The 19,854-nt window shown below is 42.0% G+C and overlaps 1 long non-coding RNA gene across 1 annotated transcript; it reads right to left on the bottom strand.

Annotated features, from left to right (window-relative positions):
• Window positions 1-12,612: 12,612 nt before the first annotated feature.
• On the bottom strand, window positions 12,613-17,522 carry LOC144984459 (uncharacterized). Its single transcript, XR_013648171.1, has 3 exons — window positions 13,885-17,522; window positions 13,271-13,467; window positions 12,613-13,052 (listed from the first exon to the last, which is right to left on the bottom strand). It is a non-coding gene; the product is annotated as an uncharacterized LOC144984459 (long non-coding RNA).
• Window positions 17,523-19,854: the final 2,332 nt, after the last annotated feature.

Genomic DNA, 19,854 nt, shown 5'->3' with positions numbered 1-19,854 from the left:
AACAACTAAAGTTCAAAAAGAGTACTCCAAATCAAACATAATCAATAAATTCAGTGAATATGGAATATGGAATATGGATTATGGAAACAAGTTTATTTCGAATATATGTTAAAAAAAACAAAACAAAACAAAAAGAAAGAACAGACATAAATAAAAAAAGAGAATATAAAGAAAACGTTCACGCTCAAGAACCGTTATAAACACAAACAGAATTTTTTTCTTTTTCTTTTTTCTTCCATATATGAACACAAATACTACAAACAATTAAACAATTACACATATTCGAAAAGGAGTGAGAAGAAGTATAAACTTATATAAACTCACCCCCTATTCCTCGTCAATATTAATTACATTAGTAAGCAGCTTCTTTATTTATACACAATGTTTCATAAGGTATAATAATTTTCACAGAGTACTGTCCTGAATACTTAGCATGAATTATTATTGAAGAATACTATGCGCATATTAAGATAAGAATAATATACACATACATATTTTTACATATGTATACTTACATATATATATACATCTAATATCCATCCGATATATTTGAATATCGTTTTAAAATCATATTTTTATATCTTATTTTAAAGAGTTTTATGTTGGGACATTGCTTTATTTCATCTTCTATACTGTTCCACAGTTTTGCTCCACAAATAGAAACACTGAAACATCTTCTATTTGTGCGTGCTTTGTGTATGTAAAAATTTTGTTTTCTTCTCAAAACTGTACTCTCCCTCTCTTTTTATGAATAATTTTTGTATATTTGCTGGTAGTAAGCTATATGTGGCTTTGAACATGATTAATGCTGTGCACAGCTCCACCAGGTCTGTAAGTTTCAATAATTTTGATTGTAAAAATAAAACACTCAAACACTCAACACTCACCTGAGCACTGGTGTTAGCTCACCTTTGCACTAACAGTTTGCATGACTGAATGACTGAAATATTTCACACTAGTTGGTTTTAAGGCATAAGTATGAGTGTGAACACTATCTGTTTTGTGTACATGTCGACAGGTGGACATTTTTGCAGCTAGCAGGTGTGTTTATAACATTTGAGTGTGTGTGTGGACAGGCCCCGCCCTTTTTGTACTACATTTGAACCTTACCATAATGATAAACAACCAGTAAACTTGTTGCTTTATGCTGGTTCATGGTCTTACCCCCCTTCCCCTCCTATTACCACCCCCTACCCCCCCTCTCTCTAACGTCCCTCTCTCTTCTTCCCCTCTTTCCTTTTCCGTCCGGTCCAACACCAAAGATTTTCAGACATGATTGAAATTAATAAAGTTTGGCCTCAATTACAAAAAGGGTTTATTCAGACATACCTTTGGTTTGTCTGAAGATTAATAACCCCTCTTGTTAAAGTAAAATATGTCCAACACAAGTGGCCCTTAGCTCTCATCTGTCTGCCCAGCTGTTGGACAGGACAAGTTAAAAAAAATAAAAAAAAATAATGCATGTGTATGATCCAGATACCCCGCGTTATGTATGATTCGTATCGCCCTCTTTTGAAGAATTAACAGTGAATGTAATGATGTTTTATAATTGTTTCCCCATACCTCCACACAGTAGTTTAGATACGGTAGCACCAGGGAACAGTATAGAATATAAAGTGATTTATAATTTAGGACAAATTTTGCTTCATTTAGCACTGATATGCTTTTAGACAATTTTGATTGTATGTATTTGATATGTGGCTTCCAACTTAATTTATCATCAATTACAACACCAAGGAATTTACATTCATATATTCTTTCAAGTTGTACCCCATCAATCGTTACATTAATGTGCATGCATTTTTTACAGTTACCAAACAACATAATTTTTGTTTTGCTCAAATTCAATAACTTATTAATATTAAACCATATTTTCAACTTTTTCATCTCTTTAGTTACATCTTCCAACAGTTTGTTTAACCCTCATATTATGTTAAGGGTCAATTTGACCCATTTCAGTTTTTGGTTTGACCAAAGAACTGGTTATCCTTTCTTTTTCTTCACGAAAGTTGGTGACTTTTCCTCATCTAGGGTCATGAACTTGTGTGTAAAATCTGGATACTGTGAAGTGTCGTGGAATGTCTGTGAACAGTTTGTATACAAAGATGATGTTGCGGGTCATTTTGACCCACACACTTTGATGTGGGCAAGTAGCTGTCCAGATCCGAAATAAACATGTCTCTTTGATGCACTTTATTTTGATTGCTAAATTATTTATATTTTGACTGTCTCTGAATAGACCTTCAGATCAGAGACCCAGGTGTGTGTGGGGGGAGGAGCTTTCTCTCCCTTATCCTTGTCACTGTTCTCGTGTCATCTCTTTGAGAAACAGCAAAAATGAGCTCCAGAAGATTTACAGCTGAAGCTTTATTAGTGTTTTTTGATAGTGATGCAGAGGAAGAAATTTCAGAGATAGAGGATCTTTCAGATGCAGAGGACAATGATATTGATGATCCAGATTTTCAATTTTCCGACGATGAGGAGGATTCAGAGGACGAGTCTGCCGTTGTCTCTCCATCGGATGAAAACCTGGGTATGGAGCAATCCTCATCCACAGAGGGGACATGGGCATCTAAAGATGGTAATATAAAATGGTCAACATCACCACACCAAAGCCGAGGCAGACTGTCATCTTCCAATATCATCAAAATGACACCTGGTCCAACAAGATTTGCTGTCACACGAGTTGATGATATTCAATCAGCATTTCAGCTCTTCATATCCCAACCAATAGAGAGGATTATACTGGACATGACTAACTTGGAGGGGAGGCGTGTATTTCAAGAGAAATGGAAGTCACTGGATCAGACTGACTTGAATGCTTATATTGGAATTCTGATATTAGCTGGAGTGTACAGATCAAAGGGAGAAGCAACTTCAAGTCTATGGAATGAAGAGAATGGAAGACCAATCTTTCGAGCAACAATGTCTCTGGAGACATTTCACATGATATCTCGTGTGATCCGATTTGACAACCGTGACACCAGAGTTGGTCGACGTGAAAGTGACAAACTAGCTGCAATCAGAGATGTATGGGATAAATGGGTCGAAATTCTACCTTTGTTGTACAATCCCGGTCCCCATGTTACTGTAGATGAGCGCCTTGTTCCATTCAGAGGGCGCTGTCCTTTCCGATAGTACATGCCCAACAAGCCCGCCAAGTATGGCATAAAAATATGGGCAGCCTGTGATGCAAAATCTAGCTATGCGTGGAAAATGCAAGTGTACACTGGAAAATCACCTGGAGGAGCACCTGAGAAGAACCAGGGGATGCGTGTGGTGCTCGAAATGAGTGAAGGGCTGCAAGGTCATAACATCACATGTGACAACTTCTTTACATCCTACCGCCTTGGGGAGGAACTTCAGAAGAGGAAGCTGACTATGTTGGGAACAGTCAGAAGAAATAAGCCAGAACTTCCCAGTGAAATTCTCAAGATACAGGGGAGACCTATGCATTCCTCAATATTTGCTTTCACTGAAAAAGCAACAGTTGTTTCATACTGCCCGAAGAGAAACAAGAATGTTCTTGTAATGAGTACAATGCATACAGATGCATCTCTGAGCACAAGAGATGACATGAAGCCACAAATGATCCTGGACTACAACTCCACCAAAGGAGGAGTTGACAATCTGGACAAAGTCACAGCAACATACAGCTGCCAGCGCAAGACTGCTCGTTGGCCCATGGCAATTTTCTTCAATATTGTGGACGTGTCTGCCTACAATGCCTATGTCCTGTGGTCTGAAATCAACCAGGAATGGAACGCCGGCAAACTGTACCGACGTCGGCTTTTCCTGGAGGAACTCGGCAAAGCACTCATCACTCCCAAGATCCAGAGGCGAGCCAGGCCAGCTCGATCACCAGCAGCTGCAGCTGTCATTGAAAAGATCAAGTTCAGGCCATCCAACCAGTCTGCAATGGATCCAGTGGATACAGATGTAAAGAAACGAAAAAGATGCCAGGTCTGTCCCTCCCGAGATGACAGTAAAACAAGTACCTCTTGTGTAAAATGCAAGAATTTCATCTGCAGAAAGCACACAGTTACATTCTGTCCTTCATGTGGAGAACATTGAAGATACTGAATATTGAAAATCTCAGAAAATGTGACAAGTTAAATTACAAAAAAAAAAGTATTTGTGAAGAAAAAAAAATATTAAATATAGTGTTGGAATAAAAAAATAGTATTGTTTGTCTCTTTCCTAAATGTTGAAATATTCTAAAATAAAGTTGATATCAGTTTAACCTGTTTTTTTATTGTTTTGAGTGGATTTATACAGTATGGGTCAAAATGACCCGCAACATAATCAAGGTAATTTTTTTTCAACATAATACGAGGGTTAAGTCATCACCATCACAGAAAATATATGTATCGTCTGCAAATAGAACTAATTTAAATATTTCAGATACTTTGCATATATCATTAATATACAGAATGAATAACTTGGGGCCCAACACTGACCCCTGTGGGACACCACAAGCAATGTCCAAACATGCTGAAAAAACATCTCCCAGCTTCACAAACTGCTTTCTCATACTCAAGTAGCTTCTGATCCAATCTAACACTATCCCTCTAATACCATATCGTTCTAATTTATTCAGTAATATATCATGATTAATAGTGTCAAAAGCCTTCTTTAGGTCAATAAAAATTCCAGCAACATATCTTTTCTGATCAATTGCATTTGTGATTTGCTCTATAAAGTCTATGATTGCCAATGACGTTGATCTGTTTGCTCTGAATCCGTATTGACTGTCACTAAGAAGTTTGTGCTTTTCCATAAATGCATCCAATCTACATTCAAAAAGTTTTTCCAATATTTTGGATAACTGTGGTAATAAGGATATGGGTCTGTAGTTTGTGAAGTGGTGCTTGTTCCCAGTTTTATACAGCGGTATGACTTTGGCTATTTTCATTCTATTTGGAAAGGAACCTGATTGAAAAGATAAATTACAGATGAACATGAGTGGTTTCAAAATACCCTCAATCACTTTTTTCAATAAAGCCATGTCAATGACATTGACATCAGTTGAATGTTTGTTACTCATATTTTTTACTAAATCTAATATTTCCTTTTCTGTGACACAACTGAGAAACATTGAACTGGGATTCCGACTGATTAGTTCATGGTACTGGTATCCAGATGGTCCTGAATCAGAGAGTGTTTTTGCTAGTTCTGGTCCAACATTTACAAAATACTGGTTAAAGCTTTCAGCCACATCCTCCATCTTGTAATTTTCCCTTTCATCATAAATGAAATATTTAGGATAACCATTTTCTTTGGCACCCTTTCTAATAACTGCGTTAAGAATGCTCCAGATGTTTTTGATGTTACTTTTGTTTTTGTCAAGTAACTTATCATAATATTCTTTTTTGCATCTTCTTATAATATTGGTTAGTTTATTTCTGTATTTTTTATATCTGTTTTCTGCCTCTTTAGTTCTTTGTTTTAAAAACTCTTTGTAGAGACAGTTTTTCTTTTTACAGGCATTTTGTAGCCCCTTTGTAACCCATGGGCATTGGCTATAATTTGTTTTTCTTCTAAATGCTTTGATAGGACAATTTTTATCAAATAATGATTCAAATTTTTTTAAGAAGGATTCAAAGGCCTCATTAACGCATTGTTTGTTGTAAATTTCATCCCAACTTTGGGCTAATAGATCATTTTTGAATGCATGTATGGATTCCTCATTTTTAACCCTTCTGTACTGTGTTGACTTGTTAAACTCATAATTTCTATAATTATCATCGTATACTGTAAACACTGGAAGATGGTCACTTATGTCATTAATTAATAATCCGTCAACTGTTTTATTTTCAATATCATTAGTGAATATATTGTCAATTAAAGTTGCACATTGGTTTGTAATTCTGCTGGGTCTAGTGATTTTTGGAAATAAACTGATACTGTACATGGTATTTATGAATTCATCTATTGATTTGAGTTTTTTAGGATTTAACAAGTCAATATTGAAATCCCCACATATGAAATTTACTTTATTTTTTTTATAAACATTTTTTCAATCCAAGATGAAAATATTTCAATGTTTGAGCCTGGTGTTCTGTATATGCAACTGATTATGATGTTTTTTTTGTTTTCTTTACAGATTTCAATAGTTATACTTTCAAGTACATTGTCAATCACAGTTGTCAAGCTTTCCAACACATGGAATTTCAGGGTATTATGAACATACAATGCCACTCCTCCACCACCCTTATTAAGTCTATTATTGTATCTTAGTTCATAGCCATCTAAATTAAAGTCCATGACTCCCTTTTCTGTGTTAAACCAGGTTTCTGATATTGCAATTACACTAAATGGATGTAAAAATTTATGTAAATTTTCCTTGATATTGTTAAAGTTTCTATACATGCTCCTGCTATTAATGTGGATAATTGACAATTTATTTTTAGTCTCAACGTTCTGGTTGTAGTGATCCTCAGTATAGTAACAGCAGTCATCCTTGATGGTCGAGAAAAAGTTGTTGATTGGATCAATGTCATGTTCTATGTCCTGTATATTGTGAGCAGTGTACTCAAATGTCCTTAGCATCAGTTGATCCAGATCCGTTAACTTCTGTGATGTTTGGCTGACTTCCATGCAATTAAGTTATTGTTCTTCATGATTGTGTCTGAGAGTTTGTTACCTTGATATCCCAGAAGCGGCGATTACTGATATCTGTCCAGTTCCGTGATGTTCCTGATCAATAGAACTTTTGCTTCCTCTGGACTCCCATTCAGCCTGATGAAAACTTTACAATTGGTTGTCCAAGTGTTCTGAATTTTCCCCTGCTTCCTTAGATGACGTGCTTTCTTGGCAATATCCGCGTTGTGTTTTAAGTGCTCGTTAATGAAAACGTTTGATCCTTTCAACTTCCTTGCTTGCCTCAGCAAAGCAGTCTTGTGTTTTCTATTAACGAACCTCATGATGATCACTGGTTTGTCACCGGCGTTTCTCCTGGGCAGTGGATGACAGGCCTCGATGTTGTCACCGTCCACCTGCAAACCCTTCGACTGCAGAAAGCCAACCACCTGCCGCTCCACGGAGCTGCCGTCCTGCTCCCCCGGTTCTCCACCGTCGTCACCAGCCACGGCCCGAGCATATGACCGAGGCTTGATGTTTATTCCGGTAACAATTACGTCATTCATGCGCGTATATTGCTCCAGGTCCGACACTCTGCTCTCCAGAAAGGCAATCCTCCGGTCCTTTTCTTGGTTCTGGACCCGCATGGCTTTTACCTCCCCGACCAGGTCCCGGATCCCCTTCTGGATTTCCTTCTGTTCTTGGCGAACGGCTTTTACTTCCTCAGCTAGAAACTCCAGTGACCTCTTTATGTCGTCGACTTCGTCAGCTGTTTGGTACTTCTTGGGAGGCATTGTGAGTACTCCAATTAAGGTAACCTCCTCAGAAAAGTTGTCGATGTTCTCGTGGAGATAATGTAAAAGTCAAAAGAGACGCTACACCTCTCAGCTGCTCTCAGCTCTCAGCTGATACAAATCAATAAAGAGTGAATCAAATCCCAAACATCAGTGACAACACGTCAGCATTTCAAAACCACCGCGTGTGCACAGAACAACAAAACACACATAACCCGTTCAACAAGACGAACTCAGCTAACGCCAGCATCAGCTGATCCGCCAGGGCACACAACCGAGAGTGTTTAATAAGAATGACACCCTGATATATACAAAACACTCACCAGTTCGCACGCTGCTCGCTCGCATAGCGCTTCTCATTACCCGCCTGCGTCTCATGTATGCAGTGACAGCCCCTTTGTCCGACTTCCGTCAACAAAACTGACTGCGCATGCCACTTTATAAAGCATAGTGCGAGAATCGCGCAAACTCTCGCGAGAGCTTTATGTCATAGCTGCGGATGGGGCGAAGCTGCAAAGCATGTCAGGGTTACACATATTAGACACTCTGATTCATCTAGGGCCTTGTGGAGAGGGTCTGGTGGAGGGGGGCACGGTGAAACATCCGTGCTCACCTTTCGCTGGCCCCCCTCCACAATTTTAACTTCCTCTGTAGACACACACACTGTATGCTAGCAGCTCACACAAAGCAAATACACACCACTCACAGAGGGACCACTGAGTGGGGGGCTCTGCGGCTTGGCAGCGGTGGGGCCCCCCACACTGGAGACCTCCTATTTTACCTGCAGCACACACACAGCAATCCCACTCCTCCATACATGGGTGGGGTCGGGGGGGGGGGGCGGCCGGTCTTCACCAGCCTGGTCCTCTCAGGGTGGCCGGGCTTATGGGTATCCTGTCGGCTGCGGGAATGGTCGGGCATACGGCGCTGGGGGTCGGCCGGCTGGGGGGGGTTACGGCGTGGCGGCGGGGGGTGGGGGGGTGACCAGATGATTGTGAGTATGTGTGCGTGAGAGCATGGGTGGGACGGACCTGGGGGCTGGCTCGTTGGGAGCCTCTGGGGCTTTCCCTCCCCATCACAGAGAGGGGAGGGCACTGAGAGGGTTGGGGAGGGGGGCTCAGATATTATGGCGGGGGGGGTTGTAGTGTGTAGGGTTGTAGGGTTATGGGAGGTGGCTGTGTGTGCGCGGCGATCCCTGGGTTGCTCGGGTCGCGTGCCTGGGCTGGCTTGCGGAGACGGGGTGCCGGTCGGGTGGTGGGCGGCTCATGGGTTCTGGGGGCCCTGGCTTCGTCCTTGGCCCTTGTCTCGGTGTCCGGCTGCCGGTGGCCCCCATGGCTGCCGCCTGGTACGGCTAAGCGCTCCTGTCCTGTGGCCTGGGGGCCGGACATTGGGTTCGCTTATGCCTCTGGGCATTGGGGGGGGCCCCTGTAGGGGGGCCCTCTCTGTCCCTGGCTGGTGGGGTGGGCGATCCACTCCTGGTCTGGCTGGGTAGGATCTGGTTCCCCTTATGAACACACGGTTCACGTCGGCAGCATGCATGGATCTCCCCCCCACGTGCATGTGCACACTGCCACACTGCTCCCTGTCTGCTTCATCCCTCCTCCTAACCCACAGTGTATTGATGGACAGATATTTTCCGCTCATCTTAGTGTCAGATTTTAACTTTTGATGTAATATTAGTCTTATTAGTCTTTTAATTGTTCTTTTAATTTTTTATGTAAAGCACTTTGAATTGTCTCTGGACAGGAAATGTGCTATATAAATAAACTTGCCTTGCCTTGCCTTGCCTTTCCAGCAGATCTGCTACAATTGTTACAGCTTAAAATAATAACTTGTGCAAATCAGTGCTTGTATCCCCCACCTTATCACCTTTCTTCCTTTTACTCTCGTCTACCCCCCCCCTCACATTCTTCCCCTCTCCCTCCCCACACACACTAGATGTAACAAATAAATAAAAGAAAAAAATACGACAAAAAGGGGTTTATACAAATCTACACTCTAGTTTCTCGAAGCTATATAACCTCTTTTTGTGATAGTAAAACCTGTCCAACACAAAAAGCCTTCAGCTCTAATCTGTTTGCTCAGCTGTTGGACAGAACAAGTTAAAAAAAATAGAAGAAAAAAACAAAAACAAAAAAACCCATCAAATTCATTTTTTAGAAAATAATTTATTAAAAAATCATAATTTGAAAAAGGGTGAATTTATGTGAATTCATTATACGCAACACAAAAGTAAGCTCCAAAAATAAAACTATATAAACGCATAGGGCTATAAAAACTGACATAAGAAACATTTATATAAATCAAAACTTAAAATCATCACAAATTTTTACAAAAAGTAATATATATTAAGTATTTTTACATTTTAAATACATAAAATTAGATTGGGCAATTGATTTATGTATTAAATAACTTAAAAAGGCAACTTTAAAATAAAGGGATTGAATAAAAAGAAACTGCAAAAAAGAAAATGGGAGAGGCTGAACCGAGCTCAGTTCTACTCTGCTTTGTAGGGACAACATCTCCACAAGTGCCAGACAATTTAGCCACAGTGATCTGTGTGCTGTATAGGCCTGAAGAAGACCTTATTAGAGGTCGAAACGTTGCAGCTAAAGCACACTTTTTTTTCACCTTTGAAACTGTGAACACCTTTCATTTTTATTGAACACCTTTCTTTTTTTCTTTTTTACATTTTTCACAAGTTTTTTCTTCTACTTCTTACAACATATAAAAACAAACAAAAAACCTTAATTTTATTTACATCTGATTAAATTAGAATAACATAGGTGAAATTAAAAAAGAACATGGACAGTGACTGGATTCTTGTCCGTCCACGGAGGGGAAAGAAGCGGACCTTCCAACAGTACCCAAGGGGACGTAGTAGCAAGGCCCGCTTAGGGATGGACCGCGCACTGCCCAACTTCCGCGGAAGGGTGGTTACAACCCTTTCCCCTAACCCTTCTAACCCTAACCAAATTGAGTATGAAGCCCTAACCCTTACCAAATTATTGAAATATTAAACCAAAATTAAACTACAGCCTTAGCCCTAACCAAATCCTTTACATATCAATACATTTCATAAATAAGTAGTTAAACAATTTGCAGATGGGATGATTTAAAAAAAATGTTTTACATGCAAAAGTTTTATCTTAAAAAAAAATATAGGGTTGTACAAATTGGCTTGAGTAACATTTAAATGGATTAAAATTTCAAATCATTACTGTTTTCTTTTACAAAATTAATATGTTAAAATAGTTTACAATTTAAATTCAATAAAATTTCATTTGATAATTGATTGGTATATTAAATAAGCTTAAAAAGTAACTTTAAAATAAAGGGCAGGAATTAAATGACACAGTGAAAAATACAAGCTGGGAAAACTCAAGGGGGTGGAGCCCAGAGGCTATATATACAGAGAGGCTGAGCAGGGCTCATTTCTGCTCTGCTCTCTGAAGGGACAACATCTCTCCTAGTGCCAGCAAACCAGCCAACTTCACCAGTGTACTGTACAGGCCTGAGGAAGACCTGAATACAGGTTGAAACGTTGCTGCTAAAGCACACTTTTTTTCATTTTTATTGAACAAAGTTAATTTTTATTGAACACCTTTTTTTTCCTTTTTTCAAAAACATTTTTTGGTTCCATTGTCTTTTTCAAAAAAATATATTAAACACACAAAAAAGAAAAACTTATAAAAACAAACAAAAAAAACATAAATTTAATTTACATCTGTTCAAATTAGAATAACAAAGGTGAAATTTAAAGAAAACATGGACGGTGACTGGATTCTTGTCCGTCCACGGAGGGGAAGGAAACGGACCTTCCAACAGAACTCATGGGGACGTGATAGCGAGGTCCAACTTCCGCGGAAGGGGGGCCACAACCTTTCAACCTAACCCTAACCCTAACTACAACCTGAAATTGAATGACATTTTAAGACAATTAAAGAGATTTTAAGTGTACACATGAAGGAGGGATCCTCCCCCAGGACGGACAGGCGATATACATAAAGTCCCAGTCAATCCAGATGAAATAGGGGATGGCTGGGGGCATGAGACGAGCCAGAGGCAGGATCCACAGCCAGGTGCAGGATTATAGCTGAGCTTGAGTGCAACATTTTTGGAGACTGTGCTCTGCCACACAACATTGCTTTGGCATGACTTTCTGGTTAAGTTTTTTGCCTACACAGCTGGAGTATTAACCAGCACTGGTACTATTAAGTGAATAAACCATTATCCATCATGCATCATACATTTGGATGTCAGTCTGCCCCAGGGCAGCTGTGGCTACATCAGTAGCTTACCATCACCAAGTATGAATGAGGAGTGAATGAATAATGGACACAATGTAAGCGCTTTGAGTGTCTGGAAAAGCGCAGAAAAATCCAATCCATTATTATTATTATTATTATCCATCATACATCATACATTTGGAATACATTCCAAACTTGGGGTGCCTGGGGTGTAACCGACTGAAGGGCCTTTGCCTTTGCTGGATCCGACCAGAGAGACGCACTGAAGAGCAGATCAGAAGGGTCGTCATCATGGAGCAGCTGCTCCATGTGCTTTCATCCGACGTAGGGACATTAGTGAAGGAGCTCGAGCCAGAGGGTGGCCCTGCTGATTCCTGGCTTGCCCTGCAGTGCATCAACGTTGGACGAGGCGCCTCTGTGGAGCTTTCTGGTTGGGAAGGACGTAGTGCCAGCGAGGTGGCGGATTGCCGGTCCGGATTCCAGCACATCGTCAATCTCGCAGGAGGGGGATCTGCGAGATTGAGGATGTAAAGCAATCTGGATCGGCAATCCACTACGGCGCTGTCACCACGTCAATCCCCACCAGACAGCACCGCAGAATCCCCTCATTCGACATTGAGTCACGGCATGGAAAGCTGGGCATCAGCGAGGCCTCCCTCTTGCTCGTGCTCCTCCACCGACATCCGTACGTCGGATAAAGTCACATACGGCAGCTGCTCCAGGATGACGACCCTTCTGATCTGCTCTTCGGTGCGTCACTCTGGTCGGATCCAGCAACGGCAAAGGCCCCTCAGTCGGCTACACATCCCCGCCGGCCTCTCCCCGGATGGGACCCAAACAGAGCGAAAACCGCCGACAACAAGTCTCTGGCGACATCTCAAGCCTCACCCGGAGTGCTCCATTCATCCGTTTGTAGACGTGGGCCAGCCCCTTGTCCATCGCCGTGCAGGCCGCCAACGCCTGGGTAGGCAGTAGTGGGACTGGGCGGTATGCCCATCTAGCCTGCGGCCATCTCCGTGTCCTGGCAGTCCGCCGCTTACCAGAAAGGGGCTGCAAGTTGGGGATAGATTCTTCCAAATGTTGAACCGCTGGAGCGTTGCTGTCCTCCCGCTCTTGCCGTCCACGAAATCTGCTGATCATCATGGACGCCAAATCGGACGCCGAAAAGTCACTTCCCGGGCCCTTGGCACGGTCTGATGCACTGGGGGGTGGCACCCGATTCCACCCCCTCTTCCTCAGAGGATAAACCGCACCACGGATGAGATGAACTTGAGTGAGTTGGAAATGGAAAAGCTTCCATTTCCGACTCACTTCAGAAACGATGCTGCCTTTCCGCTCTTGCTGTCCGTGTAGTCTGCTGTTCATCATGGACGGCAAATCTGACGCCAAAAAGTCACTTCCCGGGTCCCAGGCCAGGCTTGATGCACTGGATGAATAGAATAGAGTAGATTAGAACAGGGCCACATTTAAGCTCTGCTTCAGCAAAATTGTCATAATTCCATAACGAATTTGGAAAAAAGTTAGAGAAGAACCTTCTAAAATTTGTCTTTTTTGCCCCGAATGTCTTTAGAAAAACATTTAGTAAACTAAAGAGAAAAACGAAAACATCAGCACAGCGACCAAAACAAGAAATAAAGAACTTACAGGTTGAAGATCTTCCTGAAGTAGTTTAGAAATTGACTCATTGGGAAGTGCTGCACTTCCAAAACCCCCTTGCTCTGCCATCTTTCAGGATTCTGACTGGACGTAGTGCTACACCAGTAACCTCTTTGTTCTGTTCTTTGTGTAATTAAGGTCCAGTTCATTTTCCTGAACAGGTGCCGGGTTTCCAGCAAGGAATTCTGGGAAGTAACGCAGAATTAGATTAGAGCCACATTCAAGCATTTCAACGCAAATGAAATTTGCCAGCAAACACAAAGCAAATAAAATTCGCAACGCAAATAAGATTCACAAAAGCAATGCAAATAAGCTTTTCAATGCAACCGCCACGCAAATGATACTCTCAAGTAAAACGCAATGAAAATGATATTCACCCGGAAAATGCATTGAAAATGAAATTTTTGCATTGAAAATACATTGAAACTAGAATTCATAATAAAAATGCATGGGATATGTAATTAAAATTTAATGAAAATGAAAGTTTCTATGAAAATGCATTGAAAATGAAATTCGCAATGATAATGCATTGAAAATGCAATTTCTCATGAAAATAAAATGAAAGTGCTCTTTTTCTGGAATAAAAAAATGAACGTTCTCACCTTGGCTCCTCTGCTTGCTTAATTTCCATGAGGGACCCGCCCGGTGTCAGATTTGGGATTGCAGATGGCCAGCCACAAAAAAGTGGAAAGGCAGAGGTCTGGGGATGAGAAGGACACTACATCAAGCTCAGCCCCTCCGTTTTGCATTCCAGCCTCTGAGTTGGATCCGGGTGCCCCCCCCCCAGTGAATCAGACCGGGCCAAGGGCCCGAGAAGTGATTTTCCGGGTCCGATTCGGCGTCCATGATGAGCAGCGGATTTTGTGGACGGCAAGAGCGGGAGGAAAGCAACGTTTCAGCGGTTCAACGTTTGGAGGCTTCTATCGCCTACATGCAGCCCCTTTCTTGTTGGCTGCGGACTGCCAGAACGCGGAGAAGGCCGGAGGCTGGATGGGCATACCGCCCGGTCCCACTGCTGTCTACCCAGGCATTGGAATCCTGCACAGCAAGGGACTAGAGGCGGGCCCATGTCTACAAACGGATGAATGGAGCCCTCCAGGTGAGGCTTGACATGTCGCCAGAGACTTGTTGTCGGCGCTTCCGCTCTGTTGGGGTGCCATCCGTGGTGAGGACAGTGGGAGCGTGTAACCGACTGAAGGGCCTTTGCCTTTGCTGGATCCAACCAGAGAGACGCACCGAAGAGCAGATCAGAAGTGACTTTTTGGCTTCAGATTCGCCGTCCATGATGAACAGCAGACTACACGGACAGCAAGAGCGGAAAGGCAGCATCGTTTCTGAAGTGAGTCGGAAATGGAAGCTTTTCCATTTCCAACTCACTCAAGTTCATCTCATCCGTGGTGCGGTTTATCCTCTGAGGAAGAGGGGGTGGAATCGGGTGCCACCCCCCAGTGCATCAGACCGGGCCAAGGGCCCGGGAAGTGACTTTTCGGCGTCCGATTTGGCGTCCATGATGATCAGCAGATTTCGTGGACTGCAAGAGCGGGAGGACAGCAACGTTCCAGCGGTTCAACATTTGGAAGAATCTATCCCCAACTTGCAGCCCCTTTCTGGTAAGCGGCGGACTGCCAGGACACGGAGATGGCCGCAGGCTAGATGGGCATACCGCCCAGTCCCACTACTGCCTACCCAGGCGTTGGCGGCCTGCACGGCGATGGACAAGGGGCTGGCCCACGTCTACAAACGGATGAATGGAGCACTCCGGGTGAGGCTTGAGATGTCGACAGAGACTTGTTGTCGGCGGTTTTCGCTCTGTTTGGGTCCCATCCGGGGAGAGGCCGGCGGGGATGTGTAGCCGACTGAGGGGCCTTTGCCATTGCTGGATCCGACCAGAGTGACGCACCGAAGAGCAGATCAGAAGGGTCGTCATCCACGAGCAGCTGCCGTATGTGACTTTATCCGACGTACGGATGTCGGTGGAGGAGCACGAGCAAGAGGGAGGCCTCGCTGATGCCCAGCTTTCCATGCCGTGACTCAATGTCGAATGAGGGGATTCTGCAGTGCTGTCTGGTGGGGATTGACGTGGTGACAGCGCCGTAGTGGATTGCCGATCCGGATTGCTTTACATCCTCAATCTCGCAGATCCCCCTCCTGCGAGATTGACGATGTGCTGTTATCCGGACCGGCAATCCACCACGGCGCTGTCACCAGGATTTCCAACTCACTGCATTTAACCTCTGCTTCAGCAAGAAAAGTTATAACTCCATAACAAATTTCGGAAATATTTAGAGCAAAACCCACTAAAAAGTGGGTTAGTGGGTTTTGTACAAGTAAAGCAGAATTAGAATACAGCCTTATTTAAGCTCTGCTCCAGCAACAAAAATCATAACTGCATAAAGAATTTCAAAATTCAAAATACTTTTATTTATGTAGCACCTTTCATGTTAAGACAACAGCTCAAGGTGCTGTACATAAAAAAAAAAAACAAGGATGCACCATGGCAAAAAAATTTAAATAAAATAATAAGCAGCTCCTAATAAAATACACAAAAACAAACAAAAGTAAAAAAGGAATGACTTAAAAAAAAAAACTTAAGAGAGAACATCCTGGCCCGGAAGTCGGCATAGACAAACACCCTGCCAAGGGTAACAAAGAATCTCAAACAGTCTGAAATGTAAAAGTGATCATTATAAAAGTTAAAATAGATAAACTGCTCAAATAAAAAAACTTAGGATAAGTTAATGCATTAAAAGTAGGGATTGGAATCTTGGCCCCATGAAGCTCTCATGGGGCTTCATGTAAATGTGCCAGAAATATGAATGATTGACTTTGGGGCTTCGAAACCACACAGAACAGCGGCATCTGGTGGCGGCTGGACGTATATCATCTAGTCCACTAAGCTTGTTGCCCTTGTAACACTTCAGTCCGGAATAAAAGTATAAAGATAATGTTTGAAGATTTGTGAGAAGTGCTTGTGTTACATTGTGAATGCCAACTATAAAGTGAGAATGAGTGCTTGTGAACCGGGGCCCATCTAAAATGGCTGGGTGGTATATACGTTTTATTTAAAACTGTATTTTCTCCACTGTGCTGGGCTTCAGGCCGTTTCGTATTTTTTGCTTACTATTTCGCCAGCCTTGGAGAAGATCCAAAAAGAGGAGGAAGGTCCGTATTGAGGGTGGCCAGAGCAGCCCCCAGTGGCTCCCTCTCCTTATACAGCCTTTCTAACATTAAATGTGCTGTTCCATCTCGTTTCCACCATAGACAAGACGGCAAGCACGTTTTAAGGAGAAAAGAAAACACAACAACAATAACTGCAAACAAATGTAAAATCTTAGTTAAAGAAAAAATAGTAATCACCTCTTGAATCAATTTGTGCTCTGGTCTGGCCAGCTGTCGCTGTATCTCTGACAGCTTCTCCTTCGCTGTGGTGCTGGATTTAAAAAGACCAACAATCCTACGCCCCTTACTTCGGATGTCCTCTAGTTCAGGGGTTTTTCACCACCAAATGAAGCATATGTGCAAAACACATTATGTGCCTAAGTAGTAATGTATATAAGCACATGCAACCATGTTGGGAGCACAGTCTGTAACAAGGCCTGTCACCTGGAAGAAAGATTACAACATGTTCACAAATAGTGTACATTAGGTAGTGGGAGGCCGTATTGATGAATGATCTTGTACTTTATTGAACTGGCACGCACCTTTCCTTTAATTCCCCATTCTTCCATGAGGAGATTTTTGGCCTCAGCCAAGTGAGCTGCAGTGTGGGTTTGGAGATACTTAACAACCCCAAGACCACAGAGGCCAGCTCCACCTAGAATGAACAAAACCAAACAGATACATAAATCAAAGCAGGGGATAACTACCTCCTCGGTGATAAAATGGCATGTTACAGCCAAGTAAGCATCCATGTTAATTGATGTCCACATGTCTGCTCTCAGGCTGACAGCAGAGGCCCTGTTAACCACAGCTAAGGCCTTCTCCTTTTAGGCTTTGTACTTTTCCTCCACCATTGTCCTCAAGGCCTTCCTATTAGGAATTATGTAGGAGTGGTCCAAAAGGTTGACAAAAGCCTAATGGTGACAAATAAAATACAGCTTATTATGTACACAAAAGCATAAATAATGTAAATGCTATATAACATTAGCCACCTTACCTTGAAGCCCTTGTCTCCAACCATTGAAAATGGTTGTGCATCCATTACAATCATATCCACCAATGCAGCATCAACTTCTTGCTTTCTGGACACTGAAAAACATCCATCATATGAAGTTTAAAAAAATAAAAAATAAATCATACGAGCTGAGCATCAAACTCATGAACTGAGGTTGCACATGCCTCTAAATGTACCACTGAGCCATCTGTTTAACTCCCTGTAACATGCGCAATGTGTTATATATATATATATATATATATATATATATATATATATATATATATATATATATATATATATATATTATTATTACTGACATGAGGAGGATTGAAGGTTTGGTTTGCCAACTGCGGAGTTTCAAATTGATGAACGGAGCAGAGATGTCTCATCATGAAGGATGTACTGTCATTAAATGCCAATTCATGTTTATAAATCAAACATTGCACCTAAAAAAGAAATGAAAAGAATAAAAATTATTCATTTAAACTGACAGACATACCTATAAATCTAACATAATCAGCAATGGCTACTAATGAAATAACGTTAATAGTGCATTACCTTCTTAGGAGAATTATAAGATGAATTGATCCCAAGCCATAGAACGTTTTTTCACCGGGTGCCATGACGTTGATTCTGACGATATACACGGGAAACAACACAACTGGTCGGGAACGTTGTTTCGCTAACCACAGATCCTGAGAGGATACTACCAAAATAAAGGAAAGCCTCGCATCATCAGTCTTTATACTGAACTGACTTTACTGAAAAAGCTGGACAATGAAAGCGTGACAGAAAACATAATCGGTACTGAGACAGCGATCACTGCCTTGAGAAACACCGGTGTGAATGAAAACTCAAGATAAGTTAATGCATAAAAATCCTAAAACACCTGAAATATAAAAAGAATAAGTTAGTTAAAAACGCAACTAAAAATATAAACTTAAGAGAGAACCTCCTGTTGGCCCGGAAGTCAGCATAGACAGACACCCTGCCAAGGGTGACAAACACTCTCAAAACATCTGAAATGTAAAAGTGATCATTAAAAAAGCAAAAATAGAAAATCAGCTAAAATATAAAAACTTCAGATAAGTTCTTCTTCCTCTTTCGGCTTCTCCCATCAGGGGTCGCCACAGCGAACAAGTCGCATGGTAAACTTGGCAATGTTTTACGCCGGATGCCCTTCCTGACGCAACCTTCTCAAACCGGGCTTGGAACTGGCACAGGGGTAGAGAAGGGAACAGGGAGCAGCCCGGAGTCGAACCCTGGTTTCACGGACGGAAGGCGCCGCAAACCAGCAAACTTCAGATAAGTTAATGCATAAAAATTAGGGAAGAAAATCGAAGCCCCTTTAAGCTCTCATGGGGCTTCATGTAAATGTGCCAGAAAAATGAATGAAGCATTTGGAGCTTCGAAACCACACAGAACAGCGGCATCTGGTGGCGGACTGGATGTATATCATCTACTCCACTAAGCTCCATGCCCTTGTAACACTTCAGTGCGGAAATAAAATAAAAAGACAATGTTTGAAGATTTGTGAGTAGTGCTTGTGTTACATTGTAAAAGCAAACTATAAAGTGAGAATGAGTGCTTGTGAACCTGAAAGCTCAACTTTCCTCTTGGCCTCTTGAAATGGTGAAAGAACGCTTAAGCAGTGGTGTATGGCCTGGTAATCCTCTGAGGTGAATGGAGGAAGGTCCGTATTGAGGGTGGCCAGAGCTGCCCCCAGTGGCTCCCTCTCCTTAAACAGCCTTTCTAACATTTTAAATGTGCTGTTCCATCTCGTTTCCACCATAGACAAGACGGCAAGCACGTTTTAAGGAAAGAAGAAAACACAACAACAATAACTGCAAACAAATGTAAAATCTTAGTTAAAGAAAAAATAGTAATCACCTCTTGAATCAATTTGTGCTCTGGTCTGGCCAGCTGTCGCTGTATCTCTGACAGCTTCTCCTTCGCTGTGGTGCTGGATTTAAAAAGACCAACAATCCTACGCCCCTTACTTCGGATGTCCTCTAGTTCAGGGGTTTTTCACCACCAAATTAAGACCGCGGTCAAGTGAGCCGACATCTGCGGAAGTGCGGTCACGCCAGCCGTCACTGACTTTTAGCATGCGCGTTTACATCATAGTTTACGGTGCACATGCCCAGCGAGCTGGAAAGACTGTATAAAGCGCTAATATCACCTATGTCACAGTTACTCATGATCAAATAACATGTACTGTGCTCAGAAATCAATGAGAGACATTGCAGCTCTATATTGTCATTTGATGTGCAGATTTATTCATTTATGTTGCATGTCTGACCATTCTATAATGAACTACCAACAATAATGTGTTTGTTTGAAATGTATGCAATCAGACAGATTCTAAAAGTGAGTGTGAACATTAACAAGAGTGTTTTGTGTGTTGTTGAGCATG

This window comes from Oryzias latipes, chromosome 16 (genome assembly GCF_053564925.1).
Source record: "Oryzias latipes strain Hd-rR chromosome 16, Olatipes_Hd-rR_3.1".
In the NCBI taxonomy this organism is placed as follows: Eukaryota; Metazoa; Chordata; class Actinopteri; order Beloniformes; family Adrianichthyidae; genus Oryzias; species Oryzias latipes.
The sequence above is the reverse complement of the archived record's forward strand: the minus strand, read 5'-3'. Positions and strand labels throughout refer to the sequence as shown.